The sequence below is a fragment of the Carassius auratus genome, chromosome 2, assembly GCF_003368295.1.
Source record: "Carassius auratus strain Wakin chromosome 2, ASM336829v1, whole genome shotgun sequence".
Classification (NCBI taxonomy): Eukaryota; Metazoa; Chordata; class Actinopteri; order Cypriniformes; family Cyprinidae; genus Carassius; species Carassius auratus.
Genome location: NC_039244.1, coordinates 19180060 through 19199870, shown reverse-complemented (window position 1 = coordinate 19199870; position 19811 = coordinate 19180060). Strand labels below are relative to the sequence as shown.

The 19811-nt window shown below is 36.5% G+C and overlaps 1 pseudogene; it reads left to right on the top strand.

Annotated features, from left to right (window-relative positions):
• The window catches only part of LOC113040967 (tenascin-R-like), a 47449-nt pseudogene that overhangs the window by 11076 nt on the left and 16562 nt on the right, over positions 1-19811 (top strand).

Genomic DNA, 19811 nt, shown 5'->3' with positions numbered 1-19811 from the left:
AGAAGGGGTGTGTAAGGATGGTTTCTGCGCTGTCAAGAGGGATATACAGGAGATGACTGCGCTTCAGGTCAGTGTATGGTTGAATAACAATATAAAAACACCCCTTGTGTATTCTTATTTCCAGCCCTTCTTGTTGCCAGAAAATGTGTAGACATAACTTATGGGTTTCAGACATTTATTTCCTGCATTTAGTATTTCTAGGACTGTCAAATGCACTTAATATTGTTAATCTAATTAAATTACATGATGTGCTGATTAATTAATCTAATTAATCACACATCATTTTTGGCTCAGAAGGGGGCATCAAAAGTGTTAAATGTGTTCATTTTAAATGGGTTAAATGTGTAAATTCCCTGCCATATTTTTTTTTTACTATTTATATTTTACCCAAAATTATTCACACAAAATTAATGTTATATTGACAGTTATTTTATTACTTGATATCATTTCAATATATCTACCTGCCTGAACTACTACTTAAACTTGCTTTGTACCTTTAAATATATTGAAAATAGAACTAAAGAAACAATGCAACATAAAGCCCATACATGTACACAACTGATAAGAAAAGATGCAATTAATATAAACAAAATATGATCAAATGTAATGTTTGACACATAGACATTTTAAGGCAACTGTTTTTTCCTATTTTCCATAATTTTAACAATATGTTTTTTTTTTCCTGAAAGGAAACAGTACATCTGTTGTCTTGTTAAATATTGAATAGATTTCAAATAGATGTCATTTAAATGGTCATTTATATTTGCTGCAAAATTATTATCATGTGTTGTTCTGTTAAATCTGTGTGTGTGTGTGTGTGTGTGTTTACAGTATATATAGTACATTGCATTTAATTAAAGACAACATGTACAGTAGAAGTTTGTAATTGTTTTAATTATAATATATATTACACTTTGCTATATAGACTTAGTGGAAGCAGTACAAATATGGTTCCTCAAAAAAAAAATGAGTTTGTGGATAATTCACATATTCTGCCTTATATATAAGTGAATTTTTAATTTCTGACAAGCTTGGTGTTCTTTAAGCATTTATAATCCACCAAAGAGGAAACTGAGCTCTAACAAAAGCTTGTTTATGAACCTCATTTTCAGAGGATACATTCTCTTTCAAAGTGTTTAAGTCAATTGAAGTTAAACAAGCTAGTGATATTCAACTGGTATAGTTTCTTTTTCCAATATCAGTGTTTTCTGGGAAGATAAGTAACTGTTTCCCCAGTTGCAGGCACACACAACAGATGCTCAACCCCACAGTAGGCCCCCAACTCCTCCAGCTGTAAAAAATTGTGAAAACTCACAGTGTAACACACTCATTTGTCAAAAGTCACATTCACAGGGAAAGATGTGTCATCTTAACCAGGCCAAAGCAATTTCTCCATCACGCTTACCCAGGTTCACGGCTAGCTCGTGGAAAAGACTGGCGAAACCCCACATCGTTCGAAGACAGCTGTCATCTCATGAGAGGGAGAGGGAAGGGCAAATCATATTACCAGCCCAGTTCTCTGCCTCTCATTTTCTGCAAGACTGAATGGAGGCAAAAATTGCTTATTTCATTGCAATTAGGAGAAAATAGTGGGGTGTTGTCTGTGAGAGGTGTTGGAATACTGCGAGTGGCTGCTCAGTTATTACTCTCCACACAGCTTCAGAAGATTTTCTGCTCTCTTAGGTCTTCATATTATCAAGGGAATAAATTAGGATATTGCTTTCCTCTCAGTTGCTCTATCCATTTTCTTGTTTCATTAGGCCGATGAAATCATAAGCAAAAAGTATTTTGAAAAACAGGTAGCGATGGTGGGGGAAGAAGTAATGAAGGAAATAAGATGAGATGAAAAGTTTCTGAAATTTCAAATAGTTTAAATGAAGTGATATTTAAAATGTAATTGCAAACCCTAACATAGCACTACACCTACTTTTAACAAGTCTTTCGGCTATGATTTAACAAAAATAGTCATGACATTATTCTCTACACACTTCTCTACACAAAACGTAGTTATAGGTCATTCTGAAAGACTGTTAGCTGACATTTGTTGCTTCAGTACGTGTCAGTACATAATCTAGACAAGCAAGGCTGCCAATACTAATGCATTTATACAAAGCTGAGATAGAATCCAGTTTGAATGGATTGAGAATATCTGTTGAAATCCATGGTGAATGACATTTAAAAAAATCAACTCACAACTCGCAATATATATATTATATATATATATATATATATATATATATTATATATATTTATTATTTTATATTATTTTGGATTGGAAAATCAGTAATGTTGTGCTAATGCTTTTAAATGTATATGTAGAATTATATAAAGTTGTGTGTGTGTGACTTTAAATATATATATAATTTAAATAGAAATCATTTCCTGATTATACTTAATATGCCAGAAATATATATACTGATTATGCATAATACATTTATTGTTATAGAAAGACATTTCAAATAATTTATGTCAGTTTTCACGTTTGTAAGTGATGAGAGTTTCTTGTGAAAAGTGGAAACTGATAAGCATCCAGTTGGAAAGGCCTTTGCTCCCTTTTTTAAGACTGTAATCTAAATCTGTGCTCCACTTCTAGATTCCTCTCCTTGAAAAATAAAAGCTTAGCAACTAGATATGTATGAAAAGCACAGATGCTGGAGTTATAAATTTTGCTAAGTATGCACCCTGGACTTTTTTTCTCTGTTTTGAGGGGTCTGTTGTAGAGGGGGACAGAAGGAATGCCAGTCTGTCCTGTTCGTGTGGAAGTAGCTGAATTGCTTTCTCAAGTCCTTAGTAATTCCCTATGGGCCACTTATAGCTACTCCTATGAGCCCAGTCTCAGGAGGAACTCTAGTGTGTTCTGGAGACCCTGGTTGTTTCTCATAGTCTCTTGGGTAGCTCAAATGGGATTCTCCATCTCTTTTTCAAGCTCACTACATTCAGAAACATCAATGTTGGATGATTCTATCTATTCATCTTTTTTTGAAAAGTATATGAGGAGAAGTAGTAAAACACTTTGCAGTGTGATTTGCCTGAGATCACATCAGATAACTTGTATTTCCCGTCTCCTCAGAATGATTGCTTTTTGATCAGAATGATTCATTTTCATGTGATATCCTCATTCTTTTTATACACAGTGTCACCTCCTATGAATCTGCAAGTTCGGGGAGTGTCCGAGAACAGCATTGATCTGGAGTGGGAGGGGCCTGTGATCCTGACAGACTTTCTCATCACTTACGCACCCACAACCCCTGGTGGAGTCCAACTGGAGATCCGAGTCCCAGGAAATGTTACCAACACCACCATCAAAGGATTGGAGCCGGGTCTGGAGTACACATCAATGTGTACGCGGTGATCGACAACATCATCAGTGCCCCACTGAACACCTTAGTCTCCACCTGTGAGTGCTCTTCTCTCCTGAGAGCTCTTTTATTCCAAGAACATCTGTGTTTTGGTCAGATAAGGCTATTTTTTTCTTTTGAAATGTCTGAGGTGTTTTGCATAGAGCTTGTATCTGACATTTTCATTGTAAGTGCATTGTTGTTACCCAAGCATGACCCAGGTTTAATAGACCTGGGATGAGAGATTACACACTCTTCACAGTCACATTTGCACACACACACACTACCTCATGTTGTTTTCTTCAGAGAAACAACTGGCTGTCTTTGCCAACAGGATATGATTAGACACCCACCACCTGGTAAGTAGCAGTGCCAGATTGGCAAAATGCTAGAGGGCCCTTTCGAATGCAGTCACTGCCTGTCAGCCTTGAGCAAATGCCTCAGCCTAGAATAGAACACATCATAACAAACATTCCATTATTTGTGAAATGCAGTTGGGCATTCTACAGACAGTCATACAGCACCACAGTCTGGCCTTCTGTTTTCTTACATTTTTGCAGTCATTCACCGATAATAAAGATAATTGGGAACTTAATGAATTTGAAAAGAAAATTGCTATTTGCATGTGGCATCTGGCAGGCATCGAGATCTTGCTTAGACTTCTGAGATATTCAACTAGTGAAGCCATAATTTCTGTAATCTAACAAAGATTAGACTTTTTGAAACATTATTGCCCCATTTTCTGCATTTTGAAGCTCATTTGGTTGCAGTAGCCAAAATCCTGTGCAGTTAGTAAACAAGAAAACATATTGCAAGGAAGGAATTAATAGATAGAGAAAGTAAGGAAGGAAAGAAAGAGAACAATAAAATTACAGTAAAAAACAATAGGGCTGGGAGGTATGGCGGTATATATCGTTACCATAGTATAAGTGTCTATCGTCAAAGATTTTGCCATAGCATTGTACTACATTAAAATGTATATACACCTAAGAGATATAAAAAATGCATGTATGAATGAAAAATTTAAGAGTGTGAAGTGCTAGATGTTAGATTTAAAGAACTCAATGCAATGACACAATGCGCAAACACAAAAAGCGCCTCTCTTAGACAGCATGCCAATCGCAAAGTCAGATTTTTTTTCTGTCTTATAGTGCTTGAATTGTCAGATATATGCATAATTATATCAAAATATCTGTCATGTGGAGTACTTATGTAAACACAGTTGGCTTTGTGTTCTATACATACAGTTGGGTAAAAACCAGTTTGAGTATATTGGATATGTGCAGACGGTCTTAAAGGGACAGCAACCTAATTTATATGCTACTGTCTGTGGCATTAATGTTAATCAAACAACAAAAGACAAAGAGAAACTCGTTCACTGCTCTTGACTGAATCACTTTTGGATCTTTCATAAGAATCAATTCGTATTAGATTCAAATACTGAAGACTATGCTGTGTTTTAATTTCTGTAATATTACTACATATAATCTATAGCTGAACATTTTAAAGTTTGTTTAATACATTTTTTTGCTCTACTGTGTTTTTAATTTTTAAAATAGTCTGACTACTGACAGAGATTGTTTAGTAATACTTATTGTATGACAGTACATTATCACTTTCTTACAAACCTTTAAAAGTCATCATATACATGGAAGAAGCAGAACACTCCCAGCAGAAATAGTGTTTTATTTAGTTTCCAGGATATCATTTTCGAACCCTCTTGAGGCTCTTACAATCATTGACACTGAAAGGGCTGGAGGTTCACTTGTGTGTATTTTGAAATAACTGTAATGCTATTTCCCGACTTCTATTCTTTGGGTTTCCCGACTGCCTCCTTTATACAATAAATGTAAACTATTAAAGAAGCATTGCATGTTTAAAATATCTGGGAAAAAATAAAATAATCCTGAATATGTCTGCAAAGTGAACCTCTCTGAATCCACTGCTCTCCTTTTATGGAGCTAAAAGCAGAGAGTAAAGATCCACCTTAGCTGAGAAAAATGTTGATTTATTGAACACACACAAGACGGAGGCCAATAATGCATCAATCTGTACCTTTTAGATCTCACGAATCCAGACGGTTTACTCTTCAAATCCATCATGGAGACGTCCGTGGAGGTTCAGTGGCAACCCTTAGACTACTTGTTTGATGGTTGGGAAATAAGCTTCATTCCCAAGGTAAGGCTTTCCTTAAAAAGGTCACGCTTCATTTGGTTCTGCCCCTGCCCGTAGCTTCTGGCATAACAACACTAAGGTTCTGGAATCTTGTAGCATTTTTACCACCTTGTAGTTCGACAACAGTAAACAAGAAAACTGCAATGTAAGGCTTTGACAGACATCTGTAAACAGCTGATAAATTAATGCTTTTTGAAGCCAAAGATGATTCAGTTTCTGACAGATGCCTCTCAGCATGATAAAATGTCAATCTGTTCTTGTTCGAAAGAGAATTATTTTGTATCATGGCAGAAACACAATACATCCAGGCAAAGATTTTCTCATTAATCCCCTTTCAAATTTTCCACCTGGAGAAAGGACAAGCCATTTTTAGCATGTGAAATCTGCACCCTCACAGACAGAAGAAAAACTTACAGCTCCTGCATGCCAACAAAATGTGGGGCTTGTGCTTGGTGCCTCAATATGAAATAGCTGTGGGAGACATCGCCGTATGCAAAACAGCATGTCTCCTGTGCAACATACCTGTCATTTCACATCGAGGTGAAACATCTCTCCCCATGTACAGTATAACAAATATGCATTAGAGCTCCTTGAGGCATTGTTTACTTCGTTGGGTTGTAGCATTACTATTAAGACCCAGTCACTGAATCTGTAAACACAGATCCCTCCAACAAAAGACATATCAGAGGTATGCTTGTGTGTAATGGAAACCGGTAAAGTGGGGATTATGATTTACTTAAATGGTTCACACAAAGGATTTCCATTAGCCAGGGGATGATTTAGCAAATCTATTTGTAGACAGTTTTGTTAGCTCAGTCGGGTAATAGCCACACGTTTTTAGGACTCTTGAAGAGTGCAGTATTCAGTCCTGTGTTGAGAAGTCTGCATCTCATGCCACTGTCTTAACTTTCAACAAAATCTATAGCTTATGCCCTGGCAAAGTGAGTTCATGAGTTTCATAGATCCCTCATTTTGTTAGACTAAAAGAAGAAAATACCTTGGAAACAAAGTCAAAAGCCTCTTTCAAGGGAATAGGAAGTTGAATACAAAGAAGCTGATGGTTGAGGGCAGGGGGATCATGGTGCACTTCAATCTTCCATCGGTGAGAGGGTCTGCTAAGAGTACTGTGCATGAGAGCCGACTCTGGTAAGCCTCTAGGGAAATCATATTAGAAGTGGAAGTCATATCCTCGGTGGATTAAATCCTACAAAGCATAAGAGCCTGATTTTCCACAGTATCGTAATGGATGTGAGGGCAGGGACAAGTATGGGTGCGAGTCAATGGGACAAAAAACAAAGGGAAATAGGCTTTTTAGAACAGTCACATCTTCTGAAAGCCTCACGCTCTTTGATATTGCTTGATTTCACAAGCGTTCCAGGGGAAGTTAGCTGATGTCTTGTGGGGCGCGATGTATCAAACTCACAAAGTGCTCTGCTAAGCGAGTTGGGAGAGAAAAACATGGCTCGATTCGATACATCAAACATCTGGCGGAATGCATCTACACTGAAATTCCAGCAGCTTCTTTGTTTACACAGCCGACTGCCTCCTGAAAACAATCTCTGTCGTTTCGAGCAGTGTACTGCATGCCTGCCTGCACTCTTCTGCCAGAATTGTGAAATGTGATATATTTTTGTGTGTGTTTTTAATCTTGTGCACGTCAAAGGACAATGATGGAGGGATGACAGCTCAACTACCCAGTACCATCACGTTGTTCCACCAAACAGGGCTGCGGCCTGGGGAAGAATACACTGTCAACCTTGTAGCCTTGAAAGACCAAGGAAGGAGCCAGCCTGTTACTGCAACCATTATCACATGTATGCCTCTCACTCATTCTCATTGCGTTTATGCAATTATACTTTCATTCAGCCTTTTACAGTGAAGTAAAGCAATACCTTTAGTGTATGTGTGTTCCCTGGGAATCAAATCCATGACCTTGGCATTGTTAGCCCCATGCTCTACCAGCCAATCTATAGTTACACCCACGCCTTGCAGTTTCATTCTCCGATAACTCAATGTTGTTTTTTCTTGAACTTGCTGTATATATCTTTGATTTTTAATGACCTACATAAAGTTGTTTGTGCTTCCCACTACGTGCATTTTCTCATTACCCTTACAATGTCAGTATATTGCACCTTTAGTCAATAAGTTCTGTGCAAGATTCTATAGTGCAACTTAAGCTTTTTGTCCAGTAATTGTTTCTGAGGAACTTTCAGACCATTTGCATAGCTCTATGATAATAAAAAACGAATGCATTCTTATAGTAATTCATTATTTTGAAATTAGGTCTGTCATCCTTCAGGAAATGTACCTCCATGTTCCATCATAATGTAAAAAGTAATACTAGACACCTTTTGTCCACTTTACTGATACATTACTTATCATTTTTATTTTGCCTGTTTGCAAATACTTTTATATTATATTATATTATATTATATTATATTATATTATATTATATTATATTATATTATATTATATTATATTATAACAATTAACTAATTAATCACACATTTTTATTACATTAATTGGGATTATTGACGATTAATCCCTTGAACATGAAAATTTTTAAATATGCTTTTATACTGTAATAATTTCACATTCAATCTTCAAATTAATGTAAAAATAACTTAAAGACAGTATATATTATATTATATTATATTATATTATATTATATTATATTATATTATATTATATTATATTATATTATATTATATTATATTATATTATGCCTTATTTAGTATCAGCCATGACTGAATTAACTTTGCTCAAGTTTTGTGATAGTGTGTAGATGCTCTTAGTGTGGAATGGCAGAACAGGATGTTTCATCATTGATGGAGACATAAAAGTTTGCAAAGCAAACAAATGCTCCTTGGGCGGAGTGCAGGGTGATCTAGTTTACCGTTGCTTTCTGTGTGCTATGAAGATGAAAGCACGAACAATGTGAAGTGTTTTTCCCTTCAGGATACTCAGCCAGCTGAGTCACTAGTGTCTCTTTTGTAGATGAAGTGATTTTCTCCACCCATCTGCCATGTCCTGTTGTTTTTTCCCCTGTCCTTGGTGCTGAAATCAGTAGTGCAGCAGTGAGGCTGAACAGAGGGCTCACCTTCAAACTATACTACGAGCACAGTCATTTTGCTGTTAGTCTGCTGACAGTGTGTTGTCAGAATGAAACACAATTGCAAATGTGTCTGACAAGAAATGCAGGAAAAAAAACATACAGCCAGTGATATAGTGCACTCTCTTAGGAAGGTATGTAAACAGATCTTTCAAATGACGTGTGAGAGGGGCCGGGCTGGGCTGGGAAGGCATAAACTTCAAGGAGGTTTCACATTGTTTCAGCTAATGGAAAATGTCACTATGATGAATGGGTGAGTCTGCCAGCAATTATGCACTTAATGTAAACTTCACCCAAGAATTCTTCTTCTGTCACTTACAGACAGGAGGGTTAGATTCAATTGAAATTTTCCTGGACAATTGAAATTGCATGTCTACTGTGAAAATGCCATTAATTTGTATGGGCCTCACTGTCGAGCATAATTAAAGAGGGATTAATTATGCATGCGAGTCCATTAATATTTCACGCGTCCACTGTGGATACCTTATTGGATAAAGAAAGACAAATTTGATGTCACTTAATTATTTATGTGTGCAAAGATTTATCTATCCCCGGAGAAAGCCTGGGAAGACGAGTTTTCGCTAAGCATGCGCTCGGTACCTCATGAGTTTGGTTCATTGTAATAATGCTTAAGCAACTAAAATACAACATTTTTGGGGATATGAAAAAATAAACAGTAGTCTACTGCCTGGTCTCTGGTGTGTTCAGACTTCAAAATGAGACTGTGCTTGTGTGCTTAGAATAAAACCAAGAAATCACCCTTGTGGATTGAATAGGCTGTGTAGAGAATTGCAAGTAAATATTCCCTTGAATCTGAGGTGACATAATTTCCTCATACTTGGGGTTCCTCCTAAACCCTTGCGTTTGAATAAGGGGGTCACATTATGTAGTTGTAATATTCTTTAGGGAGTAAAAATGGCATCATATGCAGTATATTTTGTAGGCTTATCTTTCTGAAAGGTAAAGGTACAACTCAGAGTAGTCTCACTTGGTCCAATTAGTAGCGTTTTGCATATCACAGCAGATTGAGATCGAGGTATGAGATGAGCAGAAATGTTGAGGTCAAAAGTTCCAGAGATGTTCATCTTCCTTCACAATACCTGTTTCTGAGGCAGATGGTCATGTTGCCCTATATAAAGAAGCAGGTTAATTATTCACACAGCCAGTTAGCGTCTTATTAAAAGAGCCTGTTGGAGGCTCAGCATGGCCACTTGATTCAGTCACTTGAGTGTGGGTTTGCAATGGGACTGCCTGCTGTTAATATCTGGTGAATATTACTGACACTTTCTCATTTACTGTACTTGAAAGCAGGGATAACTTATAGGTGAAGTGTGTAGTTTTCATTATTACCATATATTTTACAGTTTCATATGACTTCAGGTAAACACTGTGAGTCTCAGTTTTCAAACATGGTTTGGTTTAAGCGGTACAACTTCTGGCTTAACCACTGGTATTTGTCCCAAGATTCAGTGTTTGGCAGCTTAGTATGATCTAGTTTGCTGTAATACCAACATCTTGCTCACTTGACAGCCATTCCATGTATTCAGAGATTTTTTTTTTTTCCCAAGAAACATATACATTATCAAAATTTCAATAGGTATTTTCTATATTATTAAATCCTATATTAAGGGTTTTAAACCTTTACAGAGCCAATGACCTTCACCCTTTTTCAGTATAATTGTATAATGACTGTACTCATATTAAGATTATATCATAATGATATATATATATATATATATATATATATATATATATATATATATATATATATATATATATATATATATATATATGTATACATTCTTTTTATTTTTTTATTTTTTCATTATTATTATTATTATTATTGTTTTTGTTGTTGTTGTTGTTGTTGTTTTGGATGTCAGAGTTTAAAAGAAAATTCGATACGTTTTTTTATGTACAAAGGATCCTCAGACTTATGGATGAAAACCCTTCTAGCATATTGAGAAGCTGACTTATCTTACATCGGTTATGTTGTCTTACGTTGTTAATTTGTTTGTTTTTTCCATCAGTGATTGATGGGCCAACACAACTTGTTGTACGAGATGTCTTAGACACGGTTGCCTTTGTGGAGTGGAGCCCACCCAAGGCTAAAGTGGACCAGATTTTATTGCGGTATGGGCTGGTAGGGGTGGATGGACCAAAGACCACCTTTCGCCTGCAGCCTACTCTGTGCCAGTACTCCCTCCAAGTCCTGAGGCCTGGATCCACGTATGAAGTATCAGTCAGTGGAGTACGGAATGGCACTGAGAGTGAAGCCATTTCCACAGAGTTTACAACAGGTGAAGGAAAGCAGTTCTGACTGTGTAAATTATTTTTTACCATTCACTTTTGGTTTTAGTTTTCACATTCTTTATTTTAGCTATACTAACATCTTTCATTCAAGTAGAGTAGGTCTGCTTCATTTATATTAACATTTATGTTTGATTATATTGATAATCCATCTTTCTATGATCCATTTAAGTAACTAGTGTATTATCGATTGTGTCTTTTTTCTTCTTCTTTTTCTTTTTCTTTTTCTTCTTCTTATTCTTCTTCTCCTTCTCCTTCTCCTTCTCCTTCTCCTTCTCCTTCTCCTTCTCCGTCTTCTTCTTTTTTAGAAATCGATGCACCAAAGAACCTGAGAGTGCTGTCAAAAACTTCCACTAGCCTGGAGCTGGAATGGGACAATAGTGAGGCAGATGTAGAAGGCTACAGGGTGGTTTACAGCACACTGGCTGGTGATCAGTATGACAAAGTCATTGTCCCACTCAACGATGGCGCCACCACCAAAACTACTCTCACTGGTAAACTCAAAACCAACTTTCTCCTTTATTTCATTGTACTGTAATATTCTATACAATTTCTAAACAATTTATTTTGGTATCTGACATAAATTTCAAAAATTATTATATTATAAGGTTATTATATTATAGGATATAGAACTAATACTTATATATATAAAGGATTGAGGTCTTCATTTATTTTTATTGCTTTGAGTTGAGGTCTGTACGTGTTAAGTACATTATAAAGGCATTTATTTTCTCCCAATCAAGAGTTGTGATCTGTATGTGTGATCTTTTTGGTATTCTTAGGAATTTGTACATAAAGTTTGGATATGCACTGATACAGACAGTTTTGACTTTATGGCCAACTTTAAGACCCTGAATCCTTAGTATAGGTTTACTGTCTATAACGACTCAAATTTGCTGACATACATACATTTTTCTTTCTATAACAGCTTTCATGCAAGTAAGCAACATTTCTTATAATAAATATTGAAAATAAATTCTTTGTTAGACAGTGCAAGTCCCATCAAGATGTTTGACTCAGTCTTTCATTATGTTTCATCTCATTATGAACTAATTGTGAGAACCCAAACCTCTATATTTACCAAAAATGCATACTTGATTACAGCAAAATATATTTCTTATACGTGCCTAATCTGTTGCTCATTGTTTAAATCACAGTCTATATTTTACTATTTTACTTTCTCTGCTTTTTAGATTTACTGCCTGGCACAGAGTATGGCATAGGAATTTCAGCAGTTCTAGGTGCCAACCAAAGCACCCCAGCTACGATGAATGCCAGAACGGGTAAGGGATAAGATTATAAGCCTGCTGTTGCCAGATCACAGTGAAATAAATGTATTTTCAGTTGCATGGAGTTTGTATTCCTGCTGCCGACATGTGCAAATCAGTTTTTTCCAGTAGTACTGATATATGATGTTTGTGATGGAATAAAAATATGCTGAAGGTTTACTGAACCATACACCTTAACATTCCCATTTCAAACCTTGAAACATCCGCAGTATACTCTGATCTTTAGGTCTGGATGTCCCCTTGGATTTGACTGTCACAGCCTCAACAGACAACACCATTACCCTGTTGTGGGGCACAGTGCAGGGGCCTATTGATCACTACAGGGTGACCTACACTTCCTCCACTGGAGTGACAACTGAGCTGACGGTGCCCAAGGATGTCACCACCACCACACTGACAGGTCTAGAGCCTGGCACTGAGTACACCATTACAGTTGCAGCACAGAGAGGCAGGCAGAAGAGCACTGCAGCCACTATTGATGCCTTCACAGGTAATTTGATCTTTTGGGAAATCAAGTACAAGAATCACTGTTGAGTATCCAAAGCATTGCCTCATCTCCGCCTAGTGATATGTCATGTCAAGTTTGGCCAGAAATATCATTAATCTCTCGGATAATTGCATGAGGATACAGAATGAATTGGATGTAAGACTTTTAGTGCATGCGCAAAGAAGATACAATGGTTCCTGTAGCTTCTTTTCTTTTCCACCAGGTTCATTTTTAGCCACTTTTAATCATTTTTCATCAAAATTCAGCCATCCTTTTAATCTGTCCTTTATTTCAGCGGTTCCCAACATTCCCACATCAGTACAGTGAATGCATTTAATCCTTATGAATTTTGCCTAAATCGCTCAGTTGCTTTTGCATGACACATTAGCACATTTAAATCTCTATTATAGCATTACCCACTTTACAGCATTCATTTGTTATGCTTTCTAAATACTAGTGATAAGATCATGTAATTGATTGATATCCCTAGAAAAATATGCAATTAAAATGATCAAATAAAAATGTTTTATAGGGATGTGAATCAGTTGCATATAATGACATAATATGCAATGTTTTCTGTGAACATAAAGACAATTCAGAAGACATTATTGGTTCAAATGAGTAAATTATTGTACAAACAAATAAGAAATGGCCATATCATTGAACTTTAAGTCTTTAACCATAATCCATTGTGTTATTGATTTTGCCAATCTGAGGTTAACTTCTAGTACTGTTCATATAGGATAATTTAATATTACCATTATTTTATATGTAGATTTGCAAAATAACGTCTTCAGCACCACATTTTTATGATGACATGTGAAGTGCAAAAATAAGTTATGCGACCTTTGCTTTCTATTTTATTGTCTTTCTGGTTTTTATTCTGCACTCTGTCCAGCTGTTTTTGAATCTAACTGTACATCTTGTGACAATCGCTCTGTCTGCTCTCAGTAGTGTGGTAAGGCGAGGCATGTTGGTGCTAGTGACGGTTCTGAAAATGGTACTTCTTGCTCCATTAGTAAAAAAAAAATGAAAATTAAAAAAAACATCTTTTGATGATCCTGGATCAATATTATTGTCTATAAATATAGATTTAAACCAATCCCTACCCCTAAACCTAACCCTATCCATAATTTATTCCTAAAATCTGTGGGAAATGATAGCTGATTAACAAGGCTGTAGAAGCATCTAACCTTGATTTTAAGCCAAAAACAGATATTCCTGAAAAGTTATATCTCAGTTCTGATTGGTTGATTGGAATGTTGCTCCAGGATCAACAAGGATGTTGATCCAAGAACATGTTGTACTTTTTGAAATCATGCTCACCATTTTATATATATATATATATATACACACACATGCATACAGTATATATATGATGCATTAAATTAATGTATCAAATGAACAGTTCAAATTTTATTGAATTTAAATGAACACCTCTTCCACAAACTTTCTAGAACCCCCCTGCAGTTACGAGCCTTGAGGATGCCTGACTCTTCAGCTTTATCTTCCTTAAGCATTTCTTGTTTGTTGTTATCACTATCTTGCTTTGGCATGGCACATTAAAACATTTCTATCTACAGTATCAAGATTTTATTATATTTCATCATCATTTTCCACTTTTCTGTATTTATTTTCTATAATTTGCTTGATATTTACTGACTGGCTGCATCTCTTCTGCAATCTTCATCCAATCATCTCATTATATTTCATTTTCATAATCATCTTTCTTCCTTTCTGTGGAGGTGTACCAATCAACAAAGAGATCTTAAATCACAGAGCCAACATTTCATAATATAGTTGTTGTCATTCAATTTCAGGGTTCCGCCCTATCACACAGCTCTTCTTCTCTGATGTCACTTCCGATTCATTGACTGTGGCATGGAGTGCACCGGCTCCGCCTGCTGACGCATTCATCTTGAACTACAATGCTCAGGACTCCAGAGATGATTCTGAGATTGCTCTAGACGGGTCCAAAACCGGTCTCACCCTCACTGGTCTCCTGCCCTCCAGGCGGTATACTGTTACCTTGGTTACCATGCATGGCAATGTGACCTCAAAGCCAGTTATTGGCTCAGTCACAACAGGTATGAATACTAATGAATATGATGTTCAAAGATATTATGTCTGAGGTTGTTAAGTGTGCTTAATTAATGTTTGAAAACCTCATTTTCTTGATTCATTTCATTTTTGCTTTTTAAAAAACATTTCACATGGAGAAACTAAATTACTGCTATATCCATGACATGCTGTCAAATAGCATCATATTAATACCTGCTTGGTTTGTAATGCGCAGGATGTGCATTTTCTGAAATTGCTCACACAACTATCAAGACTTTGATATTTATAAAGAGACATCTGTGATGGTGGCCTATATATTCTCCATTCGCCCATTCTCCATTTCTGAATCCAGTTGTTGAGTTCATCTCTTTCAAAATATTGTTGAACCACAGCCTTATGACAAAGTAACTTTTCTCCAAGCAATAAAAGAGACCTTCAGAGATACTGAACTACATTTGTGCCATTCATGGATTTAGCAATCACACGGTTCTTTCCCTAAGTCCACCATTTGAGAAAACATATATTGTTTGATGTGAATAAAATTTGATGGCTTAAAAGAAATGAGAGGCTTAATGAATATGCACTTTTCCTAGGATACACTTTAAAGGACTAATTTATTTAAAAAATGAAAATCGTTTACTCAACTTCAAGTTGCTCTAAACCTGTATAAAAGTAAGATATTTTGAACAGTTTTGGTAGCCAAACACGGTGGCCATTGACTTCCATGGTATGGATAAAATACTGTGGAGGTCAATGGCTACCATTAACAGAAGTGGAGGGTGATTAAATGATGACAGAATTTTCATTTTTGGGTGAAACATTCCTTAAAGGTTTTTGCATTTGTGACAGTCATTTAACAGTCCCTTGTGAGTGTGCTCAAACCAGGATCTCATCTATACCTGTTGGATTTTCTCATTATGATTCCTGCACACAGCTGCACAGCAGATTTTTCACTCTTTTGTGTCTTAATTAATTCGACAATATGTAATCCTCCCCTAATTACCTCTCTCTGAATGAGGAGGTGTCAAGAATTATTCAGCTGTTCAGTGAGTGAACTGATATTTGCAGTTGCCAAAGCAGATATTGTCTTGGAGCTATTTCTAAACAAAGAAATTAACTCTGCTGCAGGCCACCTGAACAGCAGCTTGATTAGTAAAAATTAAAAAAAATAATAAAAAAAATTACTTTGCTTCTTCTTCTTATTATTATTATCATTACATGATTTGTGCATAAAGTAGTACTTTCACCTGTTGTCATCTAATGTTTTATAAAGCTTTTTAGCTTAGAAATATGTTTAGTACATTTTCGATGTGTTCTTGCTTTAGATAGAAAGCATATTGTCGCACATTAACACTCTTTTACATTACCATAAGTGAAAAAAGGTCACCATATGCTCAGCAATGAGAAACAGAATAAATGCAGATGGAAAGGGCTGAAAAAGAAGTTGTTCTTAGTGCCCTTTATACAAAGTCTGAAAATATATTTATTGGCTGCTCTGCTGAGTGGAAAATAAATTAAGATTTGCATACATGAATAATCACAACTCATTTACTGAGGAATATTTTACCCTGAAAGCATTTAAATGAGGTTGACAACCTGTTTATGAATTGCCACCCATAGTTTATGAATTGAATGCATTAGTCGAATGAATATGGGGAGGTCTGAATGGCTTTTCGCTCGTTTTAAGGACTGGCCACGTCAATAATGGCAAGAGTAAATCAGTTTATTTCCCTCTCAGTTGTCAGAACGCTCCAGAACCACTGTTAGTCTGTTTAACTGTTTTCAAAGGCAGTGTAACCTTAGAGCTATTGAGACAGATAAACAAATCATGAGAGAGTCCCTGCTGGACAGCGACTGACAGTAACAATGCAAATGTCCTTGTCAATAATGTCTTGTGTCCAGCATACTTATACTCCTTCTCTCCGGGGCCTGTTGAGAAAACACAAATATGAAATAACCGTGCAAGGGAGACTATAATAATAATAATAATAATCAATTGTATAGTTTAATATGTCAATATAATATTTGACTAAATATTGCAATATATTTGGGTGGCCTTATGGATGCAGACATTGGGATCTCATGACTAACTGAATACTAAAAACGTTGAGGTCAGCTAGCTCCTTTTATTGGATATTTTTACTTCAGGAATAAGTTAATCATGTCCAACTGTGAAAAGTGCAATTCTACAATCAGTGCAAAATTATTAACTACAGTCCTTCACTACCGTTCTAAAGTTGGTATTAACGTTTATAAAATAAGTCTCTGTGGCTTACCAAAGCTACAATTGTTAGATCAAAAATACAGTAATATTGTGAAATTGAAATAACAGTTTCCAATGTATGGATTGTGAGAATGTATTGCTGTGATGGAAATGCTACATTTTCAGCTGCCATTAGTCTTCCGTGTCACATGATCCTTTTAATTTGGTGCTCAAGAAACAAACTGTGTTGCTTAATATTTGGTGGAAACTGGGATACTTTGTTTTTCATAATACAGGAATGGACCCTCCCCGAGATATGACTGTGCTGTACGTCACAGAGGAATCTGTAACTATTTCATGGATTCAACCATACGCACCCTTTGATTACTACAAAATGTCTTACCAATCACCAAAAGGTACTTTCTCTGCCTTATATTTAAATCATGTCTAATTTGCACAAATAAAAAATTATGAAAAACAAATCAACATTACTATTTGTCTTATGTCATGTAATTGTCTCACAGGTAGGGTGGATAATGTGGTGATTGACAACGATGTCACCAACTACACCTTAAGTAGCCTCCATCCAGCGGCGGAGTATGAAATCAAGCTGAACGCAGTGAGAGGAAGCCAAGAGAGCAAGGTCATCACCACTACTGTCTTCACAGGTATGCCTGTTCTCTGTCATTTTCTAGGAGACATACTAATCATATACTAATGTACATTCTACAGACTGGTATTCTGATTTACCATAGGAAATGTATTTCAGTATTTCATGAAAGATGTGCTCTCATAGCCTCGTTCGTCGCAGAACTTTGGTTTGATAGAAATATGGATGACAGTCTGAGGAATGATGCACATCATTTACCATGTGATGAGTACCATCTCTCACCCTGAACGTTCCGCACGTCCTCTGGGAGGCTGCCAGCCATCTCTCCGAAGTGAAATGATATTTTACTAATGGAATCCGTGATCAGCAGAGATGCTCACCTGACATCTTATTTGAACAGCACCACATGGCGGCTTCAGGAGGCTAGTACAATGGATTGCGTCTCATTCACTAATTGTGGACACTTATATGCACAGACAACGTGCTCACAGAAAATGTCCATCAGATGCACAAAATGTTGTGCATAGAGTCTCTACCCTGTTGATTAATGCTGCTTATTATTCTAACAAGCTTTATTCTAAGTGTCCGTTTTAATGTATTTTAGTGTCAAAAAAAACATATCCATATACATATCCTTGCGTCTTAATAGACCAATTTTACAGAACAGTCTTTGTTCCAGGCTGTGCATTATTATCTGGAGCCTAGGAAGTGAACTAATTAGTCATATCTTTTGATGTAGTACAATAAAACAAACAGATGCTGGCCTTTGCTTAAACACTGCTGACTCACTTAATAACTAGGTAGGAAAAGTTTGCCTATACATCGAAACAGAGCTACACTCCCCATCGAAGCTCCCCAAGAGCCTTTTGTTCAAAGCTAATAAAAATATGACAGGTAAACAGTCTTGCCAATGCTTTAACAATGCAAAGTGACAAGTGGCTCTTTTAAAATGCATCTTTTGGAAACAGCTCATTAATACATTGTGGCTTATTTCAGCTGTAATGTAAAGGGTGACAGTAGGGTTGATGAAACATGATGGATCTGGTTCAACACCGTGTTCTGGTTCACAGCTCTGCCTAATGACCTGCTGAGGATCATCAAGTTCACATTCAGAGATCAGCTTTTCTGGAAGGTTGTGAGAGGGCCTAGAATTTCTTGGAACAAAGTGAATGGTGCCTAATTTCAGGGTCAGCTCTCTACAGCTGTAGAAGAGATATGGCTATTGCCAGAGAGGCTGGGAGAACAAAAATGCGCGTGGAACAGAATGGGAAGATGGTAATGTGCGATTACAGTCCACTGACCTCATCTAAGAGGACATATGCTATAGTGCAGAGGAGAGTGAGATTTGTCCTGTCTGAAATAAGGGAAGCCATCTGTGAAAGTCACAGCATGGATGGAGGATTATGGGGAACAACATTTTTTATTACACACTTGCATAGAAATGCTGTTGAGAATGAGCTCTGCCCACATTTGACTGTCTAATTTCCCCCTCGATGTCGGCTAATTAAGGAAATTGTGATCTTCACCAGCCAGATCATCACAACAAATTAGTTCCAAGCTGCTGAAGTGCTCTATTTTTAAATTGCCGGTGAATATCGTTTGCACAGGGAGAAAAAAAGGTGAAGATGAGACTGTTGCCAATTACCTTGGCTGGGCTTATCTCAGAGTGTCTTTCTGTAACTTGTCTGTAATCCTCTGTTCCACACAGCTATGGACATGCCTATGGACCTCACTGCGTTGAATGTTACACCTCAGGGGGCTCTGTTACGTTGGAACCCCCCTGTTTCCAGTGTTGATAACTATGTGGTCACCCTCACCCGTAACCAAGGTAGGTGGAGACCTGATGAAGGGAAACAACTCTGTCAATCTTTTTATCAGCATAATTTCTCTTTAACAAATGCAGTAGCCAGAAATACCAAATGAAATGTAACTTCTTTTTTATTCTTATTATAAATGGCAATTATAGAATACAGTTAACCATATTATCATGCATAGTTTGGATAGCAAAATGAATTGGCTTATCAGCTTTTAAAAATGGTGAAGAGAATGCTTTTTATTTGTTCTTTGACATGGAAGATACACATCCAGTCAAACTTTTGCAGTGAATGCATCTGTAACTTGGTAGATGCTAGCCAAATTATGTAGATGCCAACATTGACCTCACATATCAGTCACAAATCTGTGCAAGGTAGAAATAAATACATACACAAATAAAAATACAACCCA